Raw genomic sequence first — 11,533 nt, 5'->3', positions numbered from 1 at the left:
GGGCGGCCCTTAACCTAGGGCTGATCTCGCCCCCCTCCCGAGGCAGCACCCTTTGAGCACCCTTGCCTTCACCCACGAATGACAAAGTAGGTGGCAGTGTTCCTATTCCGGGCCCCGTGTGAGCGCGGGGGACTGGTCCGGCCGCCCCTCTCCGGTGGCTCTTGCGCAGCCCCAGGGGGTTTCCTCTCGCGCTCGCCGTCCCCGAGAAGCCAAGACGCCAGGGGCCGGCCTGCGGGTCTGCAGAGTTCGGCCTGTGACGCTCGCTCTGCTCCGGGACTTGGCAAGGTGAGCACACCTGCCTGGAACCCCGCCCCCCGCCCCCCCCCCCCGCGGTCGGCGGGCCCCCCCCCCCCCCCCCCCGTGCCCTCCTGTAGCAGATGTGGGGGTGCCTCGTTTGTTTCTCCGCGCTCAGCACTGCAGCGTGCTGCCTGGTGGCCTGGGTCCCAGAGTCATTCCGTCCCCAGTTTTTGAGTTGTTTCAGATGGGAGAGTGAGTTGTACTCTCCATCTTTGTCAGTAGAAATTGATGAAAACTTCCAGTCGTATAGAAACCTGGACACACGTGTTTATAGAAGCTTTGTCACTGCCCCAAAAAGAAACAATCTGAATGTCCTTGAGCTGGTGAATGGATGGGCAAGCTGTTGTCCATCCGTCCTGTGGCGTACCCTTCAGTGATAAAAAGCTCTGTGTGCCAATATGGGTGTATTATGCTAAGTGAAAGAAGTCAGACTGGAGAAAGTACCTACCGTATCGTCCCATTTCTGTGCCGTCCTGGGAAATGCAACACTGTAGGGACAGAAAACAGATGAGTGGTTGGTTGATGGGGGCTGTAGGTGAGCGTGGGGAAGGCTCTAAAGGGCAAGAGAAGCTTTTGGGGGGTGATGGAGCTGTGGTTGCTTGCTTGTACACAGTTGTCCAAATTGGCAGAACTCTACATTAAAATGATGAATTTTATTGTATGTAAAGGATGTCTTAAAAATTTACAATTAGTACTCTTTTTGCTCGGAGCCTTCCAGTTTACCTTATTCATTCCTCATAATTGCCCGGAAGGCTCTATTGTTCTGCCCTTGTTGCCTCTTTTTTTTTTTTTTTTTTTAAAGATTTTGTTTTTTTATTTGAAAGAGAGAGAGAGAGAGAGAGAGAGAGAGAGACTGCGAGCGGGGGTGGGGAGGCAGAGGGAGAGGGAGCCTGATGTGGGGCTGGATCCCAGGACCATGACTTGCGTTGAAGGCAGATGCTTAACCGACTGAGCCACCCAGGCAACCCCCTCCCCCCAACCCCGTTGCCCCTTTGATATCTTCTTTTTTCTGCTGACTCATAGCCTCATTGTTCTCCTTGCTAAGCCTCAAACATCAGCCTCCTTTTGTCTCGGGACCTTTGCACATGCTCTTCCTCTGGATACTCACAGGAGTCATTCTTCTATTCTAATCACGTCTCTGCTAAAATGTCATCTCCTCAGAGAAGATATCCCTGGCTATCATATTTACAATACCATCTCCCACCAGTGCAGATACTTTTTCCTTATCCTGCTTTATTTTAAAGCATTTATCTCTAGCAGACATATATCTGTTTACTTGTTTATTACGTAATCTTCTCTAGGATGTAAATTTTTAAATTTCATGGGAACAAGGGCTGTGTCTATTCTCTGGGGAAATCTAGATCCTACCCCCCTCCCCTTTCCTTGAAGGGATGGCATCTGCAGAGGCCGGGGGTCTCTAAGGATGTGCCAGTCCTGCCCAGAGGGAGGGCAGCCCCTTGGGGCCAGGGTGGACTTTGAGATCAGTTGTCTGAGCCCTTGACAAGGCAGAGCATCTATAGATGGCTTTCAGGTAGGCCATGGGAAGGGCAGGAGTCCTGGGCCCTGGCTTCTTAAAGTGTGGTCTGTAGACCAGCAGCGTGAGCAGCACCAGTCAGCTTGTTAGAAAGGGTTTCAAGTCCCACCTTCCATCTCCTGAAGCAGAATTTGCTCTGTAGCAAGTTTCCCAGGTGATTTGTGTGCATGTTCCCCAAGTACGTCTCAAACTACAGGCAGGTGTGGGTCCCTGGCCTGAACCTGGTTCTCACCCTGCAGGAGGGTTAGAAAAGCAGGGCTTTGTCTTGCCCATTGTTCTCCCTCGTCTTTGGCCGGAACCAGGAAGCGTGGAGGCCTCTGGGAACAGGCAGGAGAGCCCCCAGCCCTGTATGGTAATGACGCAGGCAAACACAGCTTGAATTCCTAGGGTCCCAAGTCACCTTCCTGCAACATATCAAAGTCTCATTCTATTCCTGGAAGGCAAGTATAATTGTCCCCATTTTACCCATGGAAAAAGCAAAGCACTGAGAAGTTAAAAAACAAAACAAAACAAAAAAACCCACTTGAAACAACTCCCCAAAGATGTAACTCTTAGGTAACAGAGCTAGAATTTAAACCCCGTGCATTTTGTAAAACAAGTGGACAACCATTTATGGATATTTGTAAATACTAATACGCTTAGTCACTACCATACACTGAGTGCTGGCTGGACTGGGCCCTTCTCTGAGTACTTTACATGTATTCAGGCATTTAGCTCTCAGGGCACCCCTGTGAGGGAAGAACCGTTATTGTTAGTCCCATTTTACAGGTGAGGAAATGGAGACCCAGAGATGTTCAGTATTTGTAAAGAGTCTGGAAAGATACACATCCAGCTGAGATCAGTGGTTGCCTCTGAGGAGGGAGGTTGGGGATTGAAGGGGGATCATTGACTCTTTAAATCTTCAGCATTGTTTATTTTATTTTATTTTATTTTTTATTTTTTTAAGATTTTATTTATTTATTTGACAGAGAGAGAGATAGCGAGAGCAGGAACACAAGCAGGGGGAATGGGAGAGGGAGAAGCAGGCTTCTTGCCGAGCAGGGAGCCCGATGTGGGACTCGATCCCAGGACCCTGGGATCATGACCTGAGCCGAAGGCAGACGCTTAACGACTGAGCCACCCAGGCGCCCCTTCAGCATTGTTTAGAACTATGTAATCCATTTACAGTAAACACACAGTTTTGAGTCGAGGTGTGCGTGCCTCTAAAGCCCAGATCCTCTTCACTGCCAAGCCATCTTACAGGTCCTTTCGACTTCCCATTCTGTCTTCTCTCACTGTCCGTGGAGCACGGGGCTTCTCCCTGCCCTGCCTTTGTTCCCACTGTCCCCTCCCACCCTCCAGCTGGATTCACCTTATTTGGTCGCTAGTTCTATTTCAGATGCCACTTTCCATGGCATTTACACACACGTGGTTTACAGTGCTCCCCACATCATGTTTGAAATCTCCCCTGAGCTCCCCCACTGCACTGATGCGCTGGGCAGCACCTCCCTCTCCCTGCCCCTCTCCTGGTACCCAGCCCAGGGTCACACTCAGGGCTCTATCATGCTCCCTGGGATGGCTTGCTTTTCACGGAGGGCTAGCTCGTGGAGATAGCTCTGGACCCAGAGCTGTGAGAGCCAGGCCCCTGCTCTGGCTTCAGGCTCATCTCTCTGGGATTCAGCTCCCTTGCTTGCTTCCTTCCTTCCTTGTGAAAGAGGAAAGAATGTTCTCTGCCCACCAACCTCCTTTCCACACCCTCTCTTCCAGAGATGAGGAGGCTCCGCTGTGAGAGTCTCTATGTTAGCCATGGTATAATTCCTGGCTCCCTCTTGGCCTCCACAATGGAATCACTTATGCTCTGACTGTGGAATGCAAAAGTAGGCCTGTCTCTGCACATGCCCAGGTTAGCTGCTGAATGTCACCGTAGAACATTCCATGAATATATGCACATATATAGCTATATCTGTCTATATGTATGTAATAGATGACGTATTTTTAATTTTCTATTTTAAGTAAACTTAAGAATTTCTTTTTTGACCTATGAATTATTTAGAAGTGTTTTAAACATCACATTTGTGTTTTATATTTTTATTTTTTAAAGATTTTATTTGAGAGAGAGAGTGTGTGCACGTTGTGTGTGAGTGAGCATGGGGGGGGAAGGGGCAGAGGCAGAAGGACAAGCGGACGCCCCCCCGAGCAGGGAGCCCGACATGGGGCACGATCCGAGGACCCTGAGATCAATACCTGAGCTGAAGTCAGACACTTAACCGACTGAGCCACCCAGGTGCCCCTATTTTATATTTTAAAAACTGTTGTTTGCTATTTTGCCTTCAATAGCATTACAGTCAGAGAGCTTAATCTTAGCCTAGGTTTCTTAGAAAACTTGTCTAAGTTAAAGGTACAACTTAACGCCTTGTCATGGGGTTCCATCACAGGGAAGCAGGAGTCGGGGAAAGGGCTGTGAGGCAGGGAGAGAGAGAAGGCCAGCACAAGGTGAGGTGTTCCTGAGCTGACCACAGCTCCATCAGCTGAATCACAGGACTGTCCCTGGGGAACTAGGGCTTCTCTGAATAGTTCCATCCTGGGAAGAAGGATGAGTAATTTATCTGCCGGCTCCGTCCTGTCTCCTGTCTTCCATTATTCAGTGTTTGTCCTATAGGTAATAATTTCCATGTTATGTTACTCAGCCTTTCCAGGCAGCCCTGGGGAAGCCAGAGCTCTGTGGGGGCAGTCTGCTGGCTCTGGGTGCTGGAGCTACTGTGGCTCCCACCATGGTGGGCTCAATGAAGACCACCCAAGCCAGAGCCGGGCCCTGGCCCCAGGTGGGGGGATGGGACTGGTGTGGTGTTAGAAATGATGGCAGTTACCAGGGCTTTGGAACCACAGAAATGAAAGGGGCCAGAGCTGGGTCCATGCAAGGCAGGAAGCTGGGCTTAGAGGTAGGAGGATGGGGGATGTAGGCAAGGCTGGGTTGGAGGTTGATGGGAGCACAGAACTGGGTCTGGTGGGTGCCCATACTACTTTTGAAATGTGTTGAGACTTACTTTATGGCCTAGTACGTAGTTGACTTTTTACAAATGTGCTTGAGAAGGATATTTATTTTCTAAGTGTCGCATGCAAGATTCTACACCTGTTTCATATTATTTAATCTTCTCTACTAATATTTTACCTGCTTGACCTAAATCAATAATTGAGAGAAGTATGCTGCAGTCTTCCTCTGTGATGGTGGTTTTATCAATTTCTCTTTGTAGTTCTGTTAGTTCTTTTAGGGCTATTTTATATTCTGTTCATACAAGTAAGAAAAACCTATTTACTGAGAAACATTTCAAATATACAGAAAAGTAGAATAGTAAACATCATTTGATTTCACACTTGATGACATTTTGTCATATCTGCTTACCTGTTGTGTTTTTCCTGAAGTAAGTTACAACTTCATGTCATTTTATCCCCAATATTTCTGCATACATGTCTAAAATTAAGGATATTTTTATAAAGTATAATATTGTCACACATAATGAATGATTCCTTACTCTCATTTAACCCCCAGATCCTATTCACATTTCCCCAGTTGCCCCTTTGCCCAAATGTCTTTTGCTGCTAATTTGTTCAATTCAAGACTCAATCGGAGAGCTCGTTTTTGGTTGTTATGCCTTTCATGACATTGACTTATGGAAGAGATTGGGTCACCTGTGTCGTTGAATGTTCCACCTTCTGGATTTATCGGTTCGCTTCCAAGTGGTGTCATTTAACTCATTCTTCTAACTTATATATTTCCTATTAGCTGGAAATTAGCTGTAAAGGTATAGATTAAGCATTTTTGGTAAGGGGCCTTGAGGTGACGCAGTGCGAGGTATACTTCATATTCACCTCAGGAGGTGCATAGTATCTCATTATTCCACTGTTAGTGGGCAGGGTGAGGTCAACCTGATCCTTGATTTTAAAGTTAGATTTTCCTCTTGAGATTAGCAAGAAGTCTGTGGGGTGATACTTGGGCATTAAGCAACTATCCAGTTCTCCATAAATCTTTCACTTAATGCTTTTCGCCTCCATTGATGATTCTTGCCTGAATCCATTATTTCATTAGAGGTTGCAAATTTTCTGTCATTCACTGATCTTGATTAGCTACATTTTTTTCTGGGTGAAGAAGAGCTTCCCCTCCCCACCTCGAGCCACCTTGTTACCTGGAGGTAGATTTCTGTGGTGAAGCAGAATGACGCTTGTTCCCCACCACGCCCCCGCCTGCCTTGGAATGCTATTTCAGAGTAAGGACTTGGTATGGCAGCCACGTCCAGTGGTGACTAAGGGATTGCGGGTTTTTTCCTTTCTTTTTTTTCTTTTTGTTTACAGGTTTTAACTTACTTTATCTTCCTGGTGAACTGATCCTTTTATGACTATCTAGTGACTGTCTTTTATCCTAAAGTCAGTTTTGTCTTTTTGTCCTAAATCCCTGTTTACAAAAAAATGTTACATAGCTTTTCCAGCTTAAATTTGGTAAAGTGCTTGTGTTCTAGATCTTTTTCAATCTTTTTTATTTTTAATGGTTCCATAACCTAATGTTTTGGGTGTGTCTTTTATAAATAACACAAAGCTTGATTTTACATTTTTATCCTCTATATATTAGTTGGTGAGTTTAACATTTATTGTGATTATTGATAACTTATTTTTACCGTCTTACTTTGTACATTTTGTTCCATTTTTTTCTGTACTTTCTCTCCTTTTCAGTCTCTTCTTCCTCTCTCCGAGATTGTTATTTTTTGGTTGCTTTTCCTTAATGTATTTCTTGTTTTTATTTTTTATTTTTTATTTATTTTTATTTTTTTAAAGATTTTATTTATTCATTCGACAGAGAGACACAGAGAGAGAGGGAACACAAGCGGGGAAGCGGGAGAGGGAGAAGCAGGCTTCCCACAGAGCAGGGAGCCCGATGCGGGGCTCGATCCCAGGACCCTGGGATCATGACCTGAGCCGAAGGCAGACGCTTAACCGACTGAGCCACTCAGGCACCCCTATTTCTTGTTTTTATTATCTTGGAAGCTAAACACTTTATTTTCATTCTTCTGGTGGTTACTCTTCTGACCATTTAAAATATAGTACATACACTTTCTGTAACGTAACTTTCTTCAATATTTAAACTTCTGGAATAATTTCATAACTTTAGAATATTTTAACTCCAACTATCCCCTCCTGACTCACATGGTATTGTTATCCTGTATTTTAGTTAGGTTTTAAAAAATTAACCCACAAAATAGATGTTATTTTACGTAGACAAAGTTCATTTAGATTTATGTACATTTTAACCAGTTGTTTCACTATGTCTTCTTGCATCTCCATTCTTCCTGTGAGGATTGTTTTTCTTTCTAAAGTATATACTTGAATTTACCCAAAGGATACAAAAATACTTATTTGAAGGGATACATGTACCCTGAGGTTTATAGCAGCATTATCTACAATAGCCAACTTATGGAAACAGCCCAAGTGTCCATAGATAAAGAAGGTGTGTGTGTGTAATGGAATATTACTCAGCCATGAAAAAACGAAATCCTGCCATTTGCCACGACATGGATGGAGCTAGAGAGTATTATGCTAAGTGAAATAAGTTAGTCAGAGAAAGACAGATACCATATGATTCACTTATATGAGGAATTTAAGAAACAAACGAACAAAGGGGGGAAGAGAGAGGCAAAAGAAACAACAGACTCTTAACTAGGGAGGACAACCTGATGGTTACTAGAGGGGAGGTGGGTGGAGGGATGGCGGAAATAGGTGAGGGGGATTAAGGAGGGCACTTGTGGTGAGCACTGGGTGATATATGGAATTGCTGAATCACTATATTGTACACCTGTAACTAATAATACATTGTGTATCAACTAACTGGAATTTAAATAAAAATTAAAAGTACAGTACATACTTGAGATTTTCCTTTAGAGAAGACCCGTTGGTAGTAAACTCTATTGTTGTTTTCCTGAAAATGCCTTAATTCTTAAAAGGTAGTTTTGTAGAATTCACAATTCTCTATTGTCTCGGCACATGAAGATAGTCTTCTGGTTCCTTTACTGCTGTGGGGAAGTCTGCTGGCAGTCTAACTGTGGTATCTTTTTATTTTTATTTATTTGTTTTTGTTTTGAGAGAGAGAGAGAGAGCACACAAGAACACGAGTGGAGGGGCAGAGGGAGAGGAGAGAGAGAATCCCAAGCAGGCTCCATGCTCAGTGCGGAGTCTGGCGCCAGGCTCGATCCCATGACCCCCAGACCACGACTGGAGCCGAAACCAAGAGTTGGATGCTCAATTGACTGAGGCACCCAGGCGTCCCTCACTGTAGTATTTTTATGGTGTTGTAGGCAGTTTGGGTTGTTTCTCTGGCTGCTTTAAAGAGTTTCTGTTCATTTTTGGTGTTCTGAAGATTCACGATCATGTGCCTAGGTGAGGATTTATTTGAATGTTTCCACCTTGGTTGTATGCGTGTATACACCATAGTGGCAAATACTCAATGTGAGGGTTCATGCCTTTAATGAGTTCCAGACATTCTCAGCTGTTATCTCTTTAAATGTTGTTTTTCCTTCATATTTCTTTTTTTTTTAAAAAAAGATTTTATTTATTTATTTGACAGAGAGAGACACAGCGAGAGAGGGAACACAAGCAGGGGGAGTGGGAGAGGAAGAAGCAGGCTTCCTGCCGAGCAGGGAGCCTGATGCGGGGCTCGATCCCAGGACCCTGGGATCATGACCTGAGCCGAAGGGAGACGCCTAATGACTGAGCCACCCAGGTATCCCTAAAATACTTTTTTTTTTAAACAGAAAATAAGCATTGGTGAGAATATGGAGAAATTGGAACCCTTGTGCACTGTTGGTGGGAATGTAAAATGGTGTGTTCCTTATGGAAAACAATAAAAAATTAAAAACAGATACCATATGATCCAGCAATTCTACTCCTAGGTATACACCCCAAAGAATCGAAAGCAGGGTCTTTAAGAGCTATTTGTACACCCATGCTCACAGCAGCATTATTCACCATAGCCAAAAGGTAGGAGGGACCCAGATGTCCATTGATGGACGAATGGATAAACAAAATGTGGTATAAATAATGGAATATTATTCAGCCTTAAAAAGGAAGGAAAATCTGACACAGGCTACAACCACGGATAACCTTGAAGACACTATGCTAGGTAAAATAAGCCAGGCACAAAAAAGGCAAATACTATATAATTCCACGTACATGAGGTACGTGGAGTAGTCAGAGGCTTCATAGAGACAGAAGGTAGACAGGTGGCTTCCAGTATTTCAAGGGAGGAAGAAATGAGGAGTTATTGTTCAATGGGTACAGAATTCTGGAAGGGAAAAACAGCTTTGGAGATGGATGGTGGTGATGGTTGCACAATAGTGTGAATGTACTTAATGCCATTGAACCGTATACTTATAAATGGTTGATAGTAAATTTTATGTGAGTTTTAAATTAAAAGTATTTTTTTTTAAAGATTTTATTTATTTATTTATTCATTTGAGAGAGCAAGAATGAGAGAGAGAGAGAGAGAGAGCACATGAGAGGGGGAGGGTCAGAGGGAGAAGCAGACTCCCCTGCTGAGCAGGGAGCCCGATGCGGGACTCGATCCCGGGACTCCAGGATCATGACCTGAGCCGAAGGCAGTCGCTTAACCAACTGAGCCACCCAGGCACCCCTAAATTAAAAGTATTTTTAAAATATCTTAAAATGTGGAAAAAATACCCATTTTAAATTTATTTAGAGATTCATAAATTATTGGCGGTCCTATAGTGTGATAGTTCATAGCATGAACACTGGAGTCACAATGCTTATATTCACCTTACCCATATGTAACCTCAGGCAAGATACTTAGCCTCATTGAGCCTTAGTTTTCTTACCCATAAAATGGGGATGGGATATGAATGGCACCGATCTCGTAGGTTTGTGTGAGTCGTAAATGACCCAGTACACAGCAAAGCACTTAGAATAGCATCTGGCACATAGAAATATTCTACAGTATCGGTTTTTCTTATAATCTGATAATTCTAACATCTAAAGTCCTTGAGGTTCTAAATTTGCTATTTTTGATGATTCCCACTCCTGGGGTTTTCTTTTTTAAAAATCTTGGCCGGTCTTTGATGGTGAGCACTGGTTCTGGGTTTAGTTCTGATCTCAACTTTCCTAAAGATCTTGGTCCCTTGGACAACCCAAGTTTTTAGTTAGTTTGTTGCTTTCAGATCTCTGTCTTCCTTTCAGCTCACAATTCTGATAGTTTTGTTTTGTTTATTTGTTTATTCATGTTTTTATTTGGCCTTTGAGGACTTCTGTTATTTCCTGAGAACCTAGTAAAGCATTGTCAAGTATACTTATCTAACATCTGACCAGGAGGGTCCTCAGAATACCCGGGCCCCCATACAATGGCCAGAGAAGTCCATGGGGCTTAATTCTCTGACCATTTGAGTGCAGGACTTATGCTTATGTCCCCAGAACCCCATTTAGGGACCACCTCAGACTTTGCAGGTGATAAATGTCTTTTTTTTTTTTTTTAACTTTATTATGTTATGTTAGTCACCATACAGTACGTCATTGGTTTTTGATGTGGTGATCCACGATCCATTGTTTTCGTATAACACCCAGTGCTCCATGCAGTACGTGCCCTCCTTAATACCCATCACGGGGCTAACCACCGCCCCCCCCTCTAAAACCCTGTTTGTTTCTCAGTGTCCATAGTCTCTCATGGTTCATCTCTCCCTCCAATTCCCCCCCCCCATTTTGCCCTTCCTTCTCCTAATGTCCTCCATGCTATTCCTTATGTTCCACAAATAAGTGAAACCATATGATAATTGACTTTCTCTGCTTGACTTATTTCACTTAGCATCATCTCCTCCAGTCCCATCCACGTTGATGTAAAAGTTGGGTATTCATCCTTTCTGATGGCTGAGTAATATTCCATTGTATATATGGACCACATCTTCTTTATCCATTCATCTGTTGAAGGGCATCTCAGCTCTTTCCACAGTTTGGCTATTGTGGACATTGCTGCTATGAACACTGGGGTGCATATGGCCCTTCTTTTCACTACATCTGTGTCTTTGGGGTAAATACCCAGTAGTGCAATTGCTGGGTCATAGGGTAGCTCTATTTTTAAATTTTTGAGGAACCTCCACACTGTTTTCCAAAGTGGCTGTACCAACTCGCATTCCCACCAACAGTGTAAGAGGGTTCCCCTTTCTCCACAACCTCTCCAATGTTTGTTGTTTCTTGCCTTGTCAATTTTTGCCATTCTAACTGGTGTAAGTATCTCAGTGTGGTTTTGATTTGAATTTCCCTCATGGCTAATGATGATGAACATTTTTTCATGTGTCTGTTAGCCATTTGTATGTCTTCTTCAGAGAAGTGTCTTTTCATATCTTTTGTCCACTTTTTGACTTGATTATTTGTTTTTTGGGTGTTGAGTTTGAGAAGTTCTTTATAGATCTTGGATACCAGCCCTTTATCTGTAGTGTCATTTGCAAATATCTTCTCCCATTCTGTGGGTTGCCTCTTTGTTTTGTTGACTGTTTCCTTTGCTGTGCAGAAGCTTTTTATCTTGATGAAGTCCCAAAAGTTCATTTTTGCTTTTGTTTCACTAGCTTTTGGAGATGTATCTTGAAAGAAGTTGCTGTGGCCGATGTCAAAGAGGTTGCTGCCTATGTTCTCCTCTAGGATTTTGATGGATTCCTGTCTCACATTGAGGTCTTTCATCCA

The sequence above is a fragment of the Phoca vitulina genome, unplaced genomic scaffold (genome assembly GCF_004348235.1).
Source record: "Phoca vitulina isolate PV1807 unplaced genomic scaffold, GSC_HSeal_1.0 scaffold38, whole genome shotgun sequence".
Classification (NCBI taxonomy): Eukaryota; Metazoa; Chordata; class Mammalia; order Carnivora; family Phocidae; genus Phoca; species Phoca vitulina.
The sequence above is the reverse complement of the archived record's forward strand: the minus strand, read 5'-3'. Positions refer to the sequence as shown.